This window comes from Drosophila tropicalis, unplaced genomic scaffold, assembly GCF_018151085.1.
Source record: "Drosophila tropicalis isolate 14030-0801.00 unplaced genomic scaffold, ASM1815108v1 contig_658, whole genome shotgun sequence".
NCBI lineage: Eukaryota > Metazoa > Arthropoda > Insecta > Diptera > Drosophilidae > Drosophila > Drosophila tropicalis.
The window spans coordinates 250,534-269,418 of NW_027173139.1; the positions used below are offsets into that span (position 1 = coordinate 250,534).

General features: G+C 45.2%; 1 long non-coding RNA gene across 1 annotated transcript; it reads left to right on the top strand.

Annotated features, from left to right (window-relative positions):
• The first annotated feature begins 13,487 nt into the window (after window positions 1-13,487).
• Window positions 13,488-14,914, top strand: LOC137578714 (uncharacterized). Its single transcript, XR_011032750.1, has 4 exons — window positions 13,488-13,738; window positions 14,317-14,490; window positions 14,602-14,727; window positions 14,808-14,914. It is a non-coding gene; the product is annotated as an uncharacterized lncRNA (long non-coding RNA).
• The last annotated feature ends 3,971 nt before the right edge of the window (window positions 14,915-18,885 follow it).

An 18,885-nucleotide genomic window follows, 5' to 3' on the forward strand; every position in this document is an offset into this window, starting at 1 on the left:
ATAGCATAAAACAGTAAATGAAAATCTCAGAATTTTAAATAGTGAAAATGATATTGAAGATAAATTAATCAAATTTGAAAATCTCTACGTACAAACATAAGACGAACACCAGCGGACATTTTTATCTATGCGGGATCCCCCGACTAATTATAGTCGGTTATAGTGGGTATTAACCCAAACGAATAAAATACATTAAATTAACAATTTAAATGAAGATAGACACGACTTCGAAATCGACACTAGATTTAAACAAGCACCATTAGTAAAGTCAAAAACGACAAATCCATTCAAAAAGACAGGAGAAATAAATCAGTTAGACGAGAAACATTTTGAAGAAAGAAATAGAGGACAAAAATTTTTCGGGAGTTTTTATTACCCGGCAAAAATAAAGTATGAAACCCATTAGGATCGGACCACTATATCATATAGCTCTAGAAGAACTAGAAGAAACATTTTCATTAAAATCGAGTATGCTTTGAAATTTACATATGTGATAATATTGGATACAAAACCCCAGATCCCAAAATTTGAATGTCGTCGGATATATATAACACAAGTTACAATCAATATAAAAATCGGCTCTGCTCCCAGCTCTGCCGGCAGCGCTGATTGCTGTCTACTACGTCTTTCGTCATCAAAAGAGTACATGCATACACACACAGGATCAACGCTACATAAAGTGTATGTGTATGCGTGCGTTGCTTTGCTTTGGGAATGTGGAAGAAGAAGAACAAATTGTAAAATAGAGAATAAAATTCTTTTGTTTGTATATTGATGAATTGAGTTGCAAAAAACAAATTTTGAACATGTAAAATTATTATTACCAAGGACTGCAAGGGTATATAAACTTCGGCCGATGTTAGCTTCTTTGATTTTTTTTTCTAAAATTAAATAGTTTTTCTATATATATCTATATATGCGTGTTTGTCTTTTTATATCTGCCATTTTTTTATTATGTTAACTAATGTGTCAGTTGTCTTTCCTTTCTAGAGTCATACAACAATTAACTCGGATATTGATTAATGGTTCTTTGTAAAGTGTTGTTTAGAACATGTTCTACTACATCCCAATGTAAATTTTTTTCTGTAGCTACCAATTTTGCTATCATCGATCGTAAACTCCGGTGAATTCATTCAACTTGTCCGCTTGCTTGAGGTGAACCAGTTGCTACCTTAACATGTCTTATTTCATTTTCATTCACACAAATCTTCAAAATCTTCTGATGTAAAGCATGCTTGGCCTAAGCTTCGCGGAAGTTTCGGAGCAGACTACCCAACGAGACAATTTACTTTGAAGAGACAAACTTGGAGATCCGTTACTTCAATTCTTTTCTTTCTTATTTCTTCTATGGAAATTTCCAGAACTTTGAATTTTTTAAAAGACAGCGTGGTTTGCTGTACTTGAATTTTACTCTTGAAATTAATATCGTTCGAAGCGGTTGCACCTTCTGTGCCCGCCGACAATTGTACTATATTTTAAGTTAAGAAAATCTGGATTGAAGTCATCGTGGTCATCTCATTCGTTCCAAATCGCAAGTGCCTCGAAGCCGCCTCGGTGGAAATCATCCGAAGGCCGCATCATATAAAGCGTAAGGGCGCAGCCGTTAGCCAACATATTATTTGGTGCCGAAACCCGGGAGGAATGATCTTGGCGATTGGATTTGGAGTGTGATTGCCAGTGGATAGACTGATTCGGGTGAGTACAATTTAACGTTGATGTGCCTGGGTAGGTGTTCATTATGGCTGAAAAACTGTTACCGTTGACTACGGAGCAAATCACATTGCTAACTTCGCTGGAGAAGTCATTGGCGCGGTATAAATCGGAGGAGTCGGGACATACCAAGAGTCATCTGGAAGCCAGATTGGACTCGATGACCCACCTTCACGCAGATTTTCAGCGCAATCATGACCAACTGGTGCAAGAACGAGATAATGAGGAGATAAACGGGACCAAGTTTGGAGGAAGTAAAACTCCCAACAGTTAAACTGCTTACTTTCAGCGGGAAATTTATTGAATGGCCGGCGTATAAGGAGTTGTTTCTAACGAGAGTACACCACTGTGACAAGCTGACGGACTTACATCGTTTTCATTATTTGAAGGATTCATTGGTTGGAGACGCAGCTAAGGATATTGAACATCTAACGCTAATAGCGGCGAACTATGAAGTGGCTTGGAGAATGCTGATGAATTTGTATGATAACAAACAAGTGTTATTTTTGCATTACATGGATGTGTTCGATCACCAATTACCAATAAAATATGGAGATGCGGAAAGTTTGAGAAGATTTGTGCAAACTTCCCGCTCATGTGTGAATTCATTGGAGAAGACGGTGGTGTGTATGTGCGACAACAGTCTGAAATATTAGTGTACTACATGATGAAGAGATTACCGAATCAATTAAGAGTGGATTGGGAGCGGTCAATATATTCAACGCAGAATCTGCCGAGCTTTGAGGAGCTCAGTCAGTATCTTGAAACACAGTATAGAACAATGATTACGGCGTCAGCAGGTAATATCGAGGGAACTCTATCACGGTATAGACTTTGGAATGCAAGGTCAGGTGTACATGGGTTACGAGTTAACCAGAACTACACAAAGGCTTCATTTGTTACTCGAGAGACAGACCTGTGCTTTGTGTGTCAAGGGGATGCACACCTTATCGGAGTATGTAGGCTATTCCAGGAGATGAGGCTATCGGAACGGCATGCCTTAGACCAACTCACCGAATAGATGTATATGACAATGCGGTAAATTGTGAAAAATGTCAAGGACGGCATCATACACTACTCCAAGTAGACAATTCAGGATGCGAGAGGTCGCTTGGCACACTAATGAAGGGAGTTATCCCAACAGCATCTGCGAATGCTTTAATTGGAAAGAGTACAACAGAAATTGCGGTGTGGCATAAAGACGAGGTTTTATTACAAACAGCAATGGTGTGGGTAGAGTCGATAGACGGGTATCCCTTTCAGTTTAGAGCGTTTTTGGATCAAGGTTCACAAGTTTCGTTTATTTCAGAGAATGCAACTCAGCAGCTACGTTTACGGCGCAAGCAGGCTCACATCACGATTACTGGATTAGCAGATACAAAAATTACAGATGCGGCAGCAGAGGTGAAGCTAGTCATAAGATCAATCTACAAACCACATACGAAATACAAGCTGCTCGCGTCAGTAATACCTCTAGTGAGTAAGCGCATGCCAATCAAACGACTGCTATATGAAGAGTGGGAGAGAAGTGCATCGAGGAATACGTGGTATGCCTCTGGCGCAAAATACACATTTGGGATACATTGTATCAGGAAAAACGAATCAAGAAGCTGGTAGGAGATCGTTTTACACCATTGGCTCGATCACTGATCCTTGGGATACTCCGCCTGTGATGGTGTGTTTCCGTGGACCAGCTACTGTGTCGTAGAGTAGCACCCGATCCCGGAAATAGCTGCATATCAGGTTAATGATGTACTCAGATATGTTTAATCGTCTAGGGACTCGATAATGGAGTCCCAGCTGGCCGAATTAAAAGCATTCCGTACATCCAACCTTGATATAAGACAGTATTTTTTGTTGCCGCCTTTCCAGCGTTGCCCTTCGATGGCTGTAGCGGCTATCTCTACCACCGAACTGATGGCGTTGATAGTGCTGCGTTTCCTCCTGAATCTGAACTGCCAGTCCGACAGTCCATGACATTTCTCCAGTTCCTTCTCTAGTCTGTTGCAAATGATGCGCTCAAAAAGTTTCCCAATCACATCAAGCATACACAGGGGTCTGTATGCTGATGGGTCATCTATTTTATCACCTTTGGGAAGCAGGACCAACCTTTGTAGCTTCCACCTCGTAGGGAACTCCCGTTGCAGCACGTGTTGAAAAGTTCAACAAACGTCGACGCGTGTTTCCAAACTAGCAGTTTGATTACAAGAGCCGGTACCCCGTCCGGGCCCGGTGCTTTATGTACGGTTATCCTCTTCCCTGCTTCCACGACTTCACTAACATCTGTGAATATCGGTGCACATGGTGTTCCGCTCGCTGCTAAGTTCCTCGTCGGCCTTGAAGGGTATAGCGTTGCTACAATGTGACCCAACTTGGTTGGATCCGTTGGCATTTTGCTCCTGGCGAGTTTGCCCATAACCAATTTATAGGCAGTCACATGTGGCTGCGCATCTGCATCTGCGAGCAGCTTCTTCCAGCAGTCCGCTTTACTTCTCTGAATCTCCATATTTAGGTTTGCTTTTTTCCGCTTGTAGTCTGCAAGCAGCTCTGGAAACGTGGGCATTCTGCGGGCACGTTGCTGTCGTCGTCTGGCCTGTGACATTGCCTCCTGGCATCCGCAATCCTGGCATTCCACCAATGTACTGGCTTACATTTGTTGAGTCCATGCCGTTTGCGTATCATGGCTGCATCACATGCCCTGCGAAGAATGTCGCCCATGTGGTTGGCCTGGGTGTCCGCGTCCGTGCTGCTGCGCCTTGTCACTTGGGTCATCATGGTGAATAACGCTTCTTCGCTTAGCGTGCTTGGGGCCCAGCTGTAGAACGTCGTTGGTGTGTGCAGGTGGACAACTCTTGATAGAACACACAATGGCGAAGTGGTCGCTGTGCGTGTAGATATCCGATACTGCCCGCTGCGGGCTAGGCAAGGGATAGCAAACATGAGGTCGATCACGGAGCCTCTGCCAGCCTTATTGTAGGTGTGGGTGTTGACTACGTTGAGCAGACTGATGTTGAGTGTGGCAAAAGCGTCCAGCAGGGCCCTGCCCCTTCTAGTGGTCCTTTGGCTATCCCATTCCGATGCCCATGCATTAAAGACGCCGGCTATGATGGTTGGCGTGTGGGTTCTGGCGTCCTCCACTAATCCATCCAGTATGCTGCAGAATTCGTCGATGTGTTTGCTCATACTATACTCCATTGTACCTCGACCTTACATATCCGTCCGCGCTGTGCTGATTTTCCAGATGTGTCCTCCTGTTGCTCCAAATTGCCGCGCCATAACGATGGTTTTGCGTCCAGCTGTGGTCCTGTATATGGGAATATGGCTCGCACAGAATTGAGAAGTCTACTTCCAGGTCCTGTACAGTTTGTTTTAAGAGGTCCTGTGCCGACCTGCCGTTGTTGAGATTAAGCTGTAGAAACTTAATCCTTCCTGTTACTGCCAGCCTCTACAAATAACGGGCAAGCTCTGCTGAGCGTGTTGTGCGCCGTATTGATCCGCTTATGTCGCGTGCAAATCCAACTCCGATAACATATACATTTTTCCCCTAAAATTCAAAACGTTAAAGTAAACATCCGTTCTTATAAACAATTGGACACGTGCAATAACAATTGTCCCTCTCAAAATCAAAGCGTGTGAACGCTATCTCATTGTTCGTGGGGGGGCGGAAGGATCCAAATGAAATACAAGGAGTTGGCGGGTGCCAATTTCTTCAGTTTGTGGTGAGCGAGTGGTGAATTAAAACGCACGAGAAACTTCGGTTAACTAAATGTAGGTTTTATTATTTATATAATATTCACAGGTAAACCGGCACACACGGAAATGGTTCGGGTTGAAAGTGATTAACAAATCGTAAAAAAAATGCAAGAGAACGGGTGTTCGGGTGAAAGGCTCGATTCTTAGTGATGGCGGTGCCCATTGGAAAAAATCAAGTCACTCCTCCTGGTGTGACCGTAGACGCCGAGGATCAAAAAACCCTCCTCACTCCTCACCGCTCACTGCTCTTCGCCGCTCACTGCTGTTCACCCGGTGGCGTGAACATACCGCCCCCCTTGCAACATGTTGCAATTGTCACCCTGGACATATAAAGGATGGGGGACGGCAACGTCCTGGAGCGCCTAGATCCCACAGGAGCCGGAGACGACCCATCCGAACACGGTGCTCTGGGCTGCGGGAGTACCGCTATGACCGGGCACACAGCCTGGTTGGATGACCTCAGGATAGAGGTCTGCCCCGAGCACCACGGATACCGACGCCGGCCGATAGAAGTAGGGGTCGGCCAGGATCAGGGTTGCGAACTTCTCTCGGACCGGCGCCGCCACTTCCCGGATGGGAGTGCGGATGAGCAAGTCCTCTTCGACCCGGAATATAACGTTCCGTCGGAACGTCTTGTCGGACCTCGACTCGAGGACGGCCGTACAGGCTTGGTCGACCCCGACCGTGGTCACAGCTAACCCCAGGGACCGGGCAAAGGAGAGATTGATGCGGCTCTCAGCCGCACACGCATCAAGAAGGACGCGGGTCTCGAAGGATTTCGAGCCATTGCCCAACCGTAGGACTGCGGTGGGCAGGACAGTCGTCGTCCTGGCGTGGAGCAGGGAGGATAACGAAATCTCGGGTGCGCCTTCTGGGGAAGCGGAGCGGTCGGACGATGATCGGGAACGGGGTTGTAGCGGGGGTGCAGCACGACTGGAGGGGGTGATCGGCTGCGACGCCGGGCGGAGGCACGTCGTCTCGGCGGTTGGTCGGCCATGTGGAGCAGGGTATGGTGCCTTTGCCCGCATCGTCGGCAACCATGGCGAGTCCGACACGCGTCGGATGAATGCTCGTGGGCCAAGCAATTGGGACAATATTTATTGATGAGCACCGCCCGAAGCCGCTTTTCCCCTCGGAGGTTTAGGAAGCGCTGACACTGCCGGAGTGCATGAACCCCCCGACAGACCCGGCATCGGTACACGTTCGTGCCCTGTGGAGCTCGTTTGCTGCGGTGGTGCGGCAGACGCGTGGGGGCCATGTCGCTATGAAAGGGCGAGCTGAATGAACTGTAACGAAAGAAATTACGTATGGGGGAGTGGATTAGTCTATGCACGGGAACGAGAAACATGCACGGAGACGAGGACATTCGGAGGAAACATAGAGGGATTAGGAGTCACGATAAGGTTTTAGACTCAGGACTCCTGCTGTCTTGCAACAGAATGAGCTTCGCTACGGGTCTTCGGATAGACCCACGCGCGGTGGTGACATCAGCCACTCGGACGAGGCCGTCAGCCCCGGGCAGAGTGCGCTCAATTCGCCCTAAGCGCCACTCGTTGGAGGGAGATGATCTTCGGACACGATCACGAGGTCGCCGGTCTGGATGCTGCGAGTCGGTGATTTCCACTTGTTCCGTTTGTGAAGCTCCTTGAGGTACTCACTCTTCCAGCGGCGGCAGAAAGCCTGCTGGATTGCCTTTAGTCGCTGCCATCGGTTGATCAGCGACATAGGCTCGACCAGAATTTCCGGTTCCGCAATGGCTAAGAGTGGTCCTCCAATCAGGAAATGTCCCGGGCTTAGGGCCAGTAGATCCTCTGGGTCCTCACTCATGGGAGAGATTGGCCTGGAGTTTAGGCACGCTTCGATCCTACACAGGAGAGTGGAAAGTTCCTCGAAGGTGTATTTGACAGTGGACGAGGACTTGTAAAACAGGGTCTTAAAACTTTTGACCCCTGCTTCCCACAGTCCTCCCATGTGGGGCGCGCTTGGCGGAATGAACTGCCAGGATAGGATGTGCTGGGGGAATGCCTTCATTATTTCAAGCTTGGTGGCGTTCAGGAAATCTTTTTCGAGCGCCTTTGAGGCCCTACGAAGGTTTTGCCGTTGTCGGAGTAAATGCGCTGTGGACATTGTCTCCGTGCGACAAACCGAGAGAAGGCTGCCAGAAATCTTTCAGTGGTGAGGTCGGAGGTAGCCTCGAGATGGATTGCCTTCGTGCTGAAACACACAAAGACGCAGACATAACCCTTAGTTATGAGACACGCACGCCCGGTGTAATTTTTGATCTCGAACGGCCCTGCGAAATCAATGCCCGTGTGGGTGAAGGGCCTGGAATACGTGATGCGTTCTCGAGGGAGATCACCCATCATCTGGGTCTGTAGTCGTCGACGATGAACGATGCAGACCTTGCACCCCTTGATGTGGGACTTTACCATGTTCTTTATCCGTGGGATCCAGAATTTGGTGCGCAAATACCGCACCATCAGTTGATTGCCGCCATGCAACGTGATGCGGTGGGCGAATGCGACAAGCAGGCGAGTGAAATGAGTACTATATGGGAGGAGAATAGGGTGACGTTCATCATATCGGAGGGACTCAGCGGCCCGGAGTCGTCCGCAGGAGCGGAGTAACCCATGCTGGTCGAGAAATGGGTTCAGATTGAGTAGAGTGCTGGATGATGGCAGGGGTCGCCCTTCGCCCAGGGCCCGTATCTCCGCGAGGTATTCCCGCCGCTGAGAGGTCCGAATCAAGGCGCGCTCGGCGGAAAGAAGTTCGTCATTGGTGAGGCGAACCGTGGAAGGCGTCGAAATCCTCTTGGTGGCGAAGCGTAGGATGTACGCGATGACTCGTAGAGCCCTACCATAATTCGAGAACCGTTCGCTGACGTCCTCGAGTAGCGTGGTCGCGGTGGTGTGGCACTGGACCCGTTGCTCCAGCTGGGTGTCTGGGAGTTCGTTATGGGGAGTTGGCCAATACTCGGGGGGCTCTCTGGAGCCAGTCCGGCCCATGCCACCAGAGGCTGCTGGCCGATAGCTCGGCCGCGGAGACTCCACGGCTCGCCAGATCCGCGGGGTTGTCCTCGGAGCGCACATGTGACCAGCTTTGGCCACTAGTGCTTTCGGAGATCCTGGATACGCGATTGGCCACGAAGGTGGACCAACTGCACGGAGGTTTATTGAGCCAAGCCAACACGATGGTAGAGTCGGTCCAAAACTGGGAGGTTGCAGGTCGGATTGGAAGTTCAGGAACGATCGACGCCCAGAGATCGGCTAGCAGAACCGCTCCGCACAACTCTAGCCGAGGCAGCGAGACTGTTTTGACTGGAGCTACACGGGTCTTAGCCGTTAATAAATGGACGTCTACTTGATTGCCGTACCGAACCCGCACATATAGGGCCGCTCCATACGCTTTCTGTGACGCGTCACAGAAGCCATGAAGCTCCCACGAGAGCTTATCGCTGGTGTTTAGCCAACGGGGAATGCGGAGTCGACTGAGGCCTGGGTAATCCTGCAGGAATTCATGCCATTGCTGCAGCAGGAGAGGCGGCAGAGCATCATCCCAGCCCAGTTCGGTAAGCCAGATTTGCTGCATGAATATCTTCGCTCGGATGACAAATGGGGCTAGCCACCCAGCGGGGTCGAAGAGCTTAGCGATATGAGACAGAACCTGCCTCTTGGAGATCGACTCCTTCAAGGGGGGGGTCCGCTGTGGTGAAGAAGAAGACGTCCTCAGCAGCTTGCCATCGAATACCCAAGGTTTTTGCGGTGCTCGCGTCTTCCAGCTCGAGAAAGTCCTCTCGCAGCAGGTGCTCTCTCGGAATGGCTTGAAGTACTTCCTTCTTATTGGAAGTCCACTTCCGAAGCGGGAATCCCGCAGATTGGAGGACCGCTTGAAGCTCTCGTATGGCGAGACGAGCGTCGGCTTCAGTGTGAGCGCCGGCAAGGACATCATCAACATACATGTAGTTCCGAAGGATTTCGCTCGCCTGAGGATACATCGTTTGCACGTCTTGTGCCAGTTGTAAAAAGGACTCGGATCGCCAAGAATGGCGCGCAGTTAACCCCAAACGTGACAGTTTGTAACTCGTAATCCTGAATATTGCCGCAGCGGTCTCGGTAGAGGATCCGCTGAAAGGGGGTATGCCTGGGATCGACTCGGATTTGTCGATACATCTGCGTTATGTCGGCATTGAAAACGAATTGAAAGAACCGCCATTTCAGTACCTGAAGCGTGAGGTCGGCCTGAAGAGTAGGACCGGTGTGCAAGACATCGTTGAGGCTGACGCCTTGTGTGGAGGGGCTCGACGCGTTAAATACCACGCGTACCTTAGTGGTGGTGCTATCGGGCTTAAACACCGCATGATGGGGGAGATAGAAGTTTTTCCCATCTTGAGGCGGCGTCACCCGAATCATATGACCCAATTCCTCATATTCTTGAATAATGGCATCGTACTGCGTTTTTAGAACCGGATCCTTGAGAAGGCGTGCCTCATTCCGCAGGAATTGAGCCAGCGCGATCGGTCTTGAGTGGCCCAAGTCAACGCTATTCGGACCTTTGAACGGTAGGGACACAACATATCGGCCGTCCTTTCCCCTTTGGGTGGTCTCCTGGAAGTTCCGCTCGCAGAATGCGTCATCCTCCTTTTCCGGCTTTGCGGGAAGGTCTTCCACCTCCCAAAACTTGGTGAGGAGTACATCAAGCTTTGCTTCGGGACTAACTCGCGTCTGTGCCGCGAAAACGGATCTAGACACCGGGGGGTCAGGAGTGATAGCCCCACACAGAACCCATCCAAAGATGGTTTCTAGCCCGACAAAATCACCAATATCCTTTTTGATCCGTTCTCCGAGGATGTGGGGAAACAGGTCTACACCGATGATCATGTCAATAGGCGCGGGCTTGTTGTAGTACGGGTCAGCCAGGGGGCGATCGAGGCACTGCGTCGGAACCGTATTAAGGAATGGAGCTGTTGGAATGGCCCCTGACAATTTGGATACGACCAGGGCGGAGACCTCAATCTTGTTCAATCTGTCACACGGGGAGACAGCATTAGCAGACACACCTTGTCGGCGCAGCCTCCATCACTCTGGCCCATGCCAGTAACCGCGGCGTCTACTGGGTAGAAGGGGGGCTGGACCATGCTGAAGACGCGTTCGGAGAGAAAAGTTGAATCGGCTCCCGAGTCGATCAACGCCCGAATATGATGATCCACACCACGATGGTGCAGAGTGACAATCGCAGTGCCTAAAAGGCCTCTGCCTGGGGTAGATGCAAAATAACTTTGAGCATTTGTGAGCTGGTCGCTCGCGGACGGGCGCTCTGTGACGCTGGATGGTGGGACTTGCGCAGCGGATGGCGAGGGCACGGACACATCACTAGGATGCAACAGCGTATGATGACGTTCCTTGCAGGTATGGCAATTATGCGCACTGGAGCAGCCCTTCACTTGATGACCGCGGGCAAAACAGTTCAGACAAAGTCCCTGCTGTCTAATGGTTTCCAGCCGCCTCTGAACAGGCATATCAAGGAAACTAGGGCAGAGCCGTATTGGGTGATTTTCCCGATGGCACAGCTTGCAAGACGCCGATTTGAGCTGAGCTTTCGCTGGAAACGCTTGGACTTTCATCGTTGCAGAGGATTTGCGGGGGCCAATGGGGATGGCTTGGACACTTGGGGCCGACTTATGTTCGTCGGTGGCATCCAGGACCCGATACCGATCGGTAAGAAATTGGTTCAAATCGGACCACGTTGAGACGACAGTCTTATTGGGCACTGATTGCTCCCACAGGAGGATTGTGGCCTTCGGCAATTTACTAGTGCAGATGGCGATAAGTAGGACATCCCAATTCTCAGTACTAACACCCGAACGCTCAAGTGCGGTAAGACACCCTTGAAACGCGGTCTGCAGCTCTCGCAAGGATTTGCCCGACTCTTGTGCCACCGCGGGAATCTGAAGGAGTTGTCTGGCTTGAGTCATGACCAGCAGACGGCTGTTTTCGTACCGTGCGGTGAGGTTCTCCCACGCGGCCTGGAAACCCTCATTCGTCAGGGGGGACTTAGCCACGATGGTTCTCGCTTCCCCTCGCGTCTTGGCGTTCAAGTGATAGAGCTTCTCCACTTGTGACAAATACGGATTGGCGATATAAATGGCGGCGAACAAATCGCGGAATGTGGGCCATGCTAGGCTGTCGCCATCAAATGTCTCTACCTCACACGGAGGAACTCTATGCCCCGGTGGCCCCGACGGAGCGGTTGGCTGACGCCTAAGAGTCGTCATCTGTACCGAGAGCTGTTCGATGCGTTCTCCGAACAACGTCCCGCATCGCACATATGCCGCGTAAGCGGATTCGTGCTTCGCCTTGATGTGGCTTATGTTTGCCAAGCTTTCCTCGTCGGCTTGGATTGTCAAGGCCTTGTGACAACGGGAGTATTCCATCTCGACAGTTGACCAAAGGGATTTGAGCTGCTCTAAGTGCATTTTAATGGAAAACAAGGGCACTTCAGAAGTTAGAGCTTCACTCTCGCGAGCTTCAAACAGAGTCAATGCGTCGCACGCTATAACGAAATCGGAAAGGGACATTCTGGAGTGTTCTCTACGCTGTTGTGATACGGATCGGGTGACGGGAGCGTCAGAACAGTGCGTCACAACAACGTGCGGAATCTGGGTCTGAGTTGAAAGCTTGGAACGACCTTGGTGTTCCTCGAGTCTTTAACCGAGAATCTGCGACCCTCAGGTAAGCTGGACGAAGACGGACGGGACCTTGGGGATTCGCTGCGGCTGCGAACTGACGAGAACTTGCGCGAAATATCCGTACGCTTCACGGTCACCGGAGTTGTCGGAGGCCGAACCTTCTCCGGAGTTGCAGAGGGAGACGAAAGACTGTTGGACTTCGGCGCAGTCTTGGACGGCTCCGTGGACATACTCAGGGGACGAGCTTACCGACGAACACCGCGTTTGTGCGCGTCCCTTTTTTTTTGTTTTGGAAGTGAGAAGTGGACTGTATGGGGACGCAAGAACTTCCTCACTGTGCACCGCAGGATTGCGGGAGAATTTTCTCGCGTGTGGCTCGGAAACGAAGCCTCTTTAATGGGGATAGATGCGGAATAATATACGAACGCACGAATGCGGATTGAAAATTACCGATGGGAGTACGTATAAAACAAAACACGGATGAAATATATAAACAAAGATGTATAGGATAAAAGGAAAATACGTTTTTATATAAATCTGGATCTGGATATATATGTGTGCGCAGAATAATGGCCGGAAAAAATTGTATATATAATTTATAAATATGGACGGAGATATAAATATGGGCCCGATAGTGCTGGAAAAAATATATATATATGTATTTATTTAGAAATATGGGCGGATATATATATGAGCGCAAAAGGCTGGCCGGAAAAAATATATATATAGTTTTTAAAGCTGAACGGATATATAAATATGGGCCCGATAGTGCTGGAAAAAATTTATATGTGTTTATTTATAAATATGGGCGGATATATATTGAGCGCAAAATACTGGCCGGAAAAAATATATATATAGTTTTTAAATATGAACGGATATATAAATATGGGCCCGATAGTGCTGGAAAAAATTTATATGTGTTTATTTATAAATATGGGCGGATATATATATGAGCGCAAAATACTGGCCGAAAAAATTATATATATAATTTATAAATATGGACGGATATATAAATATGGGCCCGATAGTGCTGGAAAAAATATATATGTATTTATTTATAAATATGGGCGGATATATATATGAGCGCAAAATACTGGCCGAAAAAATTATATATATAATTTATAAATATGGACGGATATATATATGTGAGCGCAAAAAGTTGGCCGGAAAAATTATATAAATGATTTATAAATATGGACGGATATATAAATGTGGGCACGATAATGCTGGAAAAATATATATGTATTGTTTTATAAATATGGGCGGATATATAATTAGGCGAAAAAAAGAGAATCGGAAATAATGTGATTTAAATTTGGCGCGCTTGAGCCGCCTATCGATATCACGACTCGACTCACGTGTCACCACTACTCCGAAAACAGCTGTCGGCCGCTGTTTATATATTTGGTTTTTGATTTTGTTGTTTAATTATGTATGTGAATAATTTTTTTTTTTGTGGTTGTGCGGAAAAACCAAGAACAAGTGTTGTGCGGAAAAACAAGCGAGTGTTGTGCGCAAATAAAACAACCGATCAATGCATATGGACAGATGCTTTGATCTATGTGTGTACGTACATGCATAAGTACACAGGTGAGTATAGATATGTATGCACACGCGTTGTTCACAACAACAAAAAAAACGTAAGTAATTGTAATTTAATTGGATGTGGGGTTGTGTTAAATCAATGCGCGACACCGAAATGTATTATGCGTTGTGGATATGTACATATGTATGTGCAATGTATGACTATGTAAGCATATACATATGTATGTATGTACGTATGTAAGCAAGTGCACCGGTATCCAAAGACGCGCGTGAGGAAATTAATTTCGCACCTAATTCGAACGCGCAAGAAATCGCGGTGCATACGTGAAGTGCTATTTAAAAAAAAGAATATTTTTTTTGCCTTTTGTGTCGTGGTAAATGTGCGAAGGGATTGTATGTATATGGATATGTATGTACATATGCGCGTACATCAACAGGTGACGATGTATGTATGTACGTAGATACGCGCGTGTGGAAATAAGTTTGGCATTAAAGATTATTATTCCAACACATAAGAAAACGCGGTGAACACTTTGATTTTTATTTTTCCCTATTTTTTATAACACTTTAATAATTTTTTTTTTTTTTGTTTTTTTAAACTTTTACGCGGATTTGGCAAACAGCTGTGGAAATTACATGTACATGTGAATGCATATGTAAAAAAGGTGGATTTGGACAAGTGCGGGGGGGGGGGAAAAAAACATAAATGAAAATGGATAATCGTGGAATGTAAAATGAGAACGTTGGACAATCACGCTAAGGATTAGGAACTACCATGAAACCTTGGAACAGGTCAGGTATGTACATACAATATGTAAAAGTGTGTAGGTCGCTATGGAGAAGCGGGAAAACCTCACACTTTTAGTAGTATGTAAATGAAATGAATAATGAAATTTTGTACTTATCAGGAATTCCGCCGATGCAAGCTGGAGGAGCGGAAGGATATCCGGCTCGAAGGACCAGTGTTCGTGGGGGGGCGGAAGGATCCAAATGAAATACAAGGAGTTGGCGGGTGCCAATTTCTTCAGTTTGTGGTGAGCGAGTGGTGAATTAAAACGCACGAGAAACTTCGGTTAACTAAATGTAGGTTTTATTATTTATATAATATTCACAGGTAAACCGGCACACACGGAAATGGTTCGGGTTGAAAGTGATTAACAAATCGTAAAAAAAATGCAAGAGAACGGGTGTTCGGGTGAAAGGCTCGATTCTTAGTGATGGCGGTGCCCATTGGAAAAATCAAGTCACTCCTCCTGGTGTGACCGTAGACGCCGAGGATCAAAAACCCCCCCCCCCCCCCCCCCCCCCGCTCTTCGCCGCTCCCCACTCTTCACCCCCCGGCGGGAACACACCCAAAAAAAAAAAAAACAACAAAAACAACACAAAAAAAATTTCTCCTCCACACAAAAAAAAAAAAAGAAACCACAACACATAAATAAAATCCAACTAACAAAAAACAACACATAACAATCCCCCCCCCAACGGCCAAACAAAAAAAAAACTATAAATATAACCATAAGACATTTTTGTAACTCAGTTTTAAGTTTTCATTCAAATAATAACGCACGTTGCTTTTAACTCACAATATCTTTTTTTTCTTTGGGAAAACCAGATATTTAATTGGCGCAGTTGGTAGGATCGGTAAAAGTGAACTAGTTATTCTATCCGTGATACACATAGAATTATTATGCGAGTGTTACATAGAATTAGTGAATAATCACAATAGTGAACCTGTTATTCTACCCTTGTGACACATAGAATTTTTCTCCGTGTGTTACATAGAATTAATGACTAATCACTATTAAACTCCGATCCGACATCAAGAACTTACGGGTAGTGCTCAAAAGTGTACAACAGTGAAAAAAATATTTACGCCAACTGTGCGCAAAAATATCAACTGCGTGTTACAACCATTAAATCCAATTGAGGAACAAAAACGCCAACTTGTGTGCGAACAAAAAACCAAAAACCGAAACAAAACATAACCAAAAGCCAGAAAATCAACAAAACAAAACACCACTAAAACCCAGAAAATCAACAAAACGAAACACCACTAAAGCAAAAAAAACCAGAGGGCCGGGGCTAACTTCGACCGCGTCAAAGTTTGTATACCCTTGCAACTTTTTTGTTAACTCTTTCCTTAGCAATGAATGTGGAAGAACGTTTTATATAAAAAGGCTTATGTTTGCGAAAGAATGGCCTACAACAGGGGTAGGCACAAAGAGAGCCAGCTCAAACTGTCAGTGTATGTGTGTGCTTTACACTGCGAAAAATGAAAAGTGAATTAAATATGGTTCAATCGCTCAAACCAGCACAATCGATGCAATAAAATAGTTGAGAAAACAACCCCCAAATTAATTTTTTCATGTGCATTTATTCAACAACGCGACATAGATGCGCTCGCGTCGAAATGCTGCAGCAGACTAATTCTGTTTTTACGCTCTCAAGCGCACTTCGTGTTGACTTCGGCATGCACACAGATGGAAAAACGATCATTTGCCGAAGAAAAGTGCCCGCACGGGCTATGGGTGCCTACCTCTGGCCTACAATCATAGAAAATAACGAAGATATTGATCAAAGTCACTGTTTTCCACCGATAGTTCATATGGGAGCTATATGATATAGTCACCCGATCTTGATCTAATTTGCCACAGTCGTTTATAAGCGTAATAAACTCTCTAATATTAAGTCACGATAATAGCATAGAAAGTAACGAAGTTATTGAGAAAAGTCACTGTTCGTGACATTGGGGTTTGTATGGGAGCTATATGATGGTCCGATCCGGCTGAATCCGCGATATACAACCCCTGCAGTATATACAAGCCTACGTGCAAAATTTCAGCTCTGTAGCTCTTACGGTCTAGGAGGAGTTTGCGTTGATCCAGACTATTTGAACTCGTCTCGTCGTGCTGATCAAGAATATATATACTTTGTATGGTCGGAGATGCTTTGTTCTATGCGTTGCACCTTTCTGACCAAAATTAATATACCCTTTTTGAAAGGGTATAAAAAAAGAAAAAACAAAATGGCTGTAGAACTCGCCGAAGCCCACCACAATCAAGCACTATGATGGAGCACCAGAGAATCTGACGTCATTCATAATGAGGATAGATTTCATTATGTGCTTATATCCAACCCATGATATAAGGCAACATAACATATTGTTCAGTGCAATCGAGATGCAGCTCACTGGAGAGGCACAACATCTCTCACAAATTGGACAGGCCAACACCTGTCCGGAACTAAGGTCACTCCTCATCAATGAATTGAACACCCATCCCATATTATTACAAACAAACTAAGTCTGGAAAACGACGCATAAACCATTATTCTTTATACAAATGCTTTGAAAAACACTGTAAAAAATGTAATAAACAAAAAATTACCATATAGATTTTTTATGACGTTAGCTAGATATGATATAACCACAGTCAGCAAGCTGAAACAAGTAGCTCAAAGAGAAAATCAAATAAAACCCAAAAAGGTGGAAAACCCTTTGTACCAATAGTACAACTCCGTCTCGTATAAAACAATCCGATACAACACAAAACCAACAACTTTTCAAAGAATTTCAACAAAAATTAAATATTGGCAGGGCTCAAAAACTAATGAATTATCAACAACAAAATAATTATCGAAAAATAATGTAGCAGACCAGCCTACAAAAATTCAAAGAAAAAGTAATAGAAGAATTAGTAAAATTTGCACAACCAAAATTTTCATCAGAATGCCTCGGATCAATCGGAAGATTGATCATACAAATATCCCCAAACATTTGATATAAAAATCAACAAACAAATAAATGAAATGATTGAACATGGTATTATTCGAAAATCGAACTCCCCCTACTGTTCACCCATTTGGATCGTTAAAAAAAAAAAGGAGATGCATCCAACAAACAAAAATTCAGATTAGTTATTGACTATCGAAATCTAAATGAAGTCACAATAGATGACAAATTCCCAATTGCCAATACTTCACCACCATTGATTTAGCTAAGGGATTTCATCAAATTCAAATGGATCCTGAATCTATTGCAAAAACAGCTTTCTCAACTAAACATGGCCATTACGAATATACACGTATGCCATTTGGTCGTTTGGAAGACCTTATTTATAAGGATTGTCTTGTTTGTCTGGATGACATCATTGTGTACTCCACTTCATTGGAGGAACACATACTATCACTCAGAAAGGTATTTAACAAACTAAGAGAAGCTAATCTTAAACTCCAACTCGACAAATGCGAATTTATGAAAAAGGAAACAGCATTCCTTGGTCATATTATAACAACAGAAGGTATAAAACCTAACTCAGATAAAGTCAAAGCAATTAAAAAATTTCCGATCCCTAAAACCTCAAAAGAAATTGAATCATTCGTAGGATTATGCGGATTTTTCCGAAAATTTATACCCAACTTTGCACATATTGCAAAACCTTTAACTTTAGGATTAAAGAAAGGAGCTAAAATAAACATAAACGACCCAAGTTATACTTCATCCTTTGAAAAATAAAAATATCTCCTTATGAATGATCCTATACTTGCATATCCCGATTTCAAAAAAGCGTTTTTCCTAACCACAGATGCTAGCAATATAGCTTTAGGTGCGTTCCTCTCACAGGACCATAGACCTATTTCTTATGGTAGTAGAACACTTAACCAACATGCTTTTAATTATTCAGCCATATTATTTTATTTTCGGTAAAAAGATCAAGATTCTAAGCGACCATAATCCTTTAGTATGGCTGAACAATATAAAAGAACCAAATATGAAACTTCAAAAGATGGAAAATAAAACTAAATTAGTTTGATTACAAAATTAATATTTACCTGGCAAAGAAAACCACGTAGCAGATGCCCTTTCCAGAATTAAAATAGATGAAAACTTTTCAGGATCAACAGAAAGCACAGCAACTACAATACATAGTGCTCATGAGGATAATGAAAATTACATTCCAATAGTAGAAAACCCCATTTATTATTTCAACAGGCAAATAGAATTCATTAGAGGTTCAGAAGACAGAGCAGAAACAACAACTTACTTTTATAAAACAAACATAAAAATAACATACAAAGAAATTATTACCAATGCTTACGCAAGGGATATAATCATAAGATATCTTTGCAGTAAGAACACACAACAATCTTTTATTGAAATAATACAATCGAATGCAAATACAAAAACCTCAAAA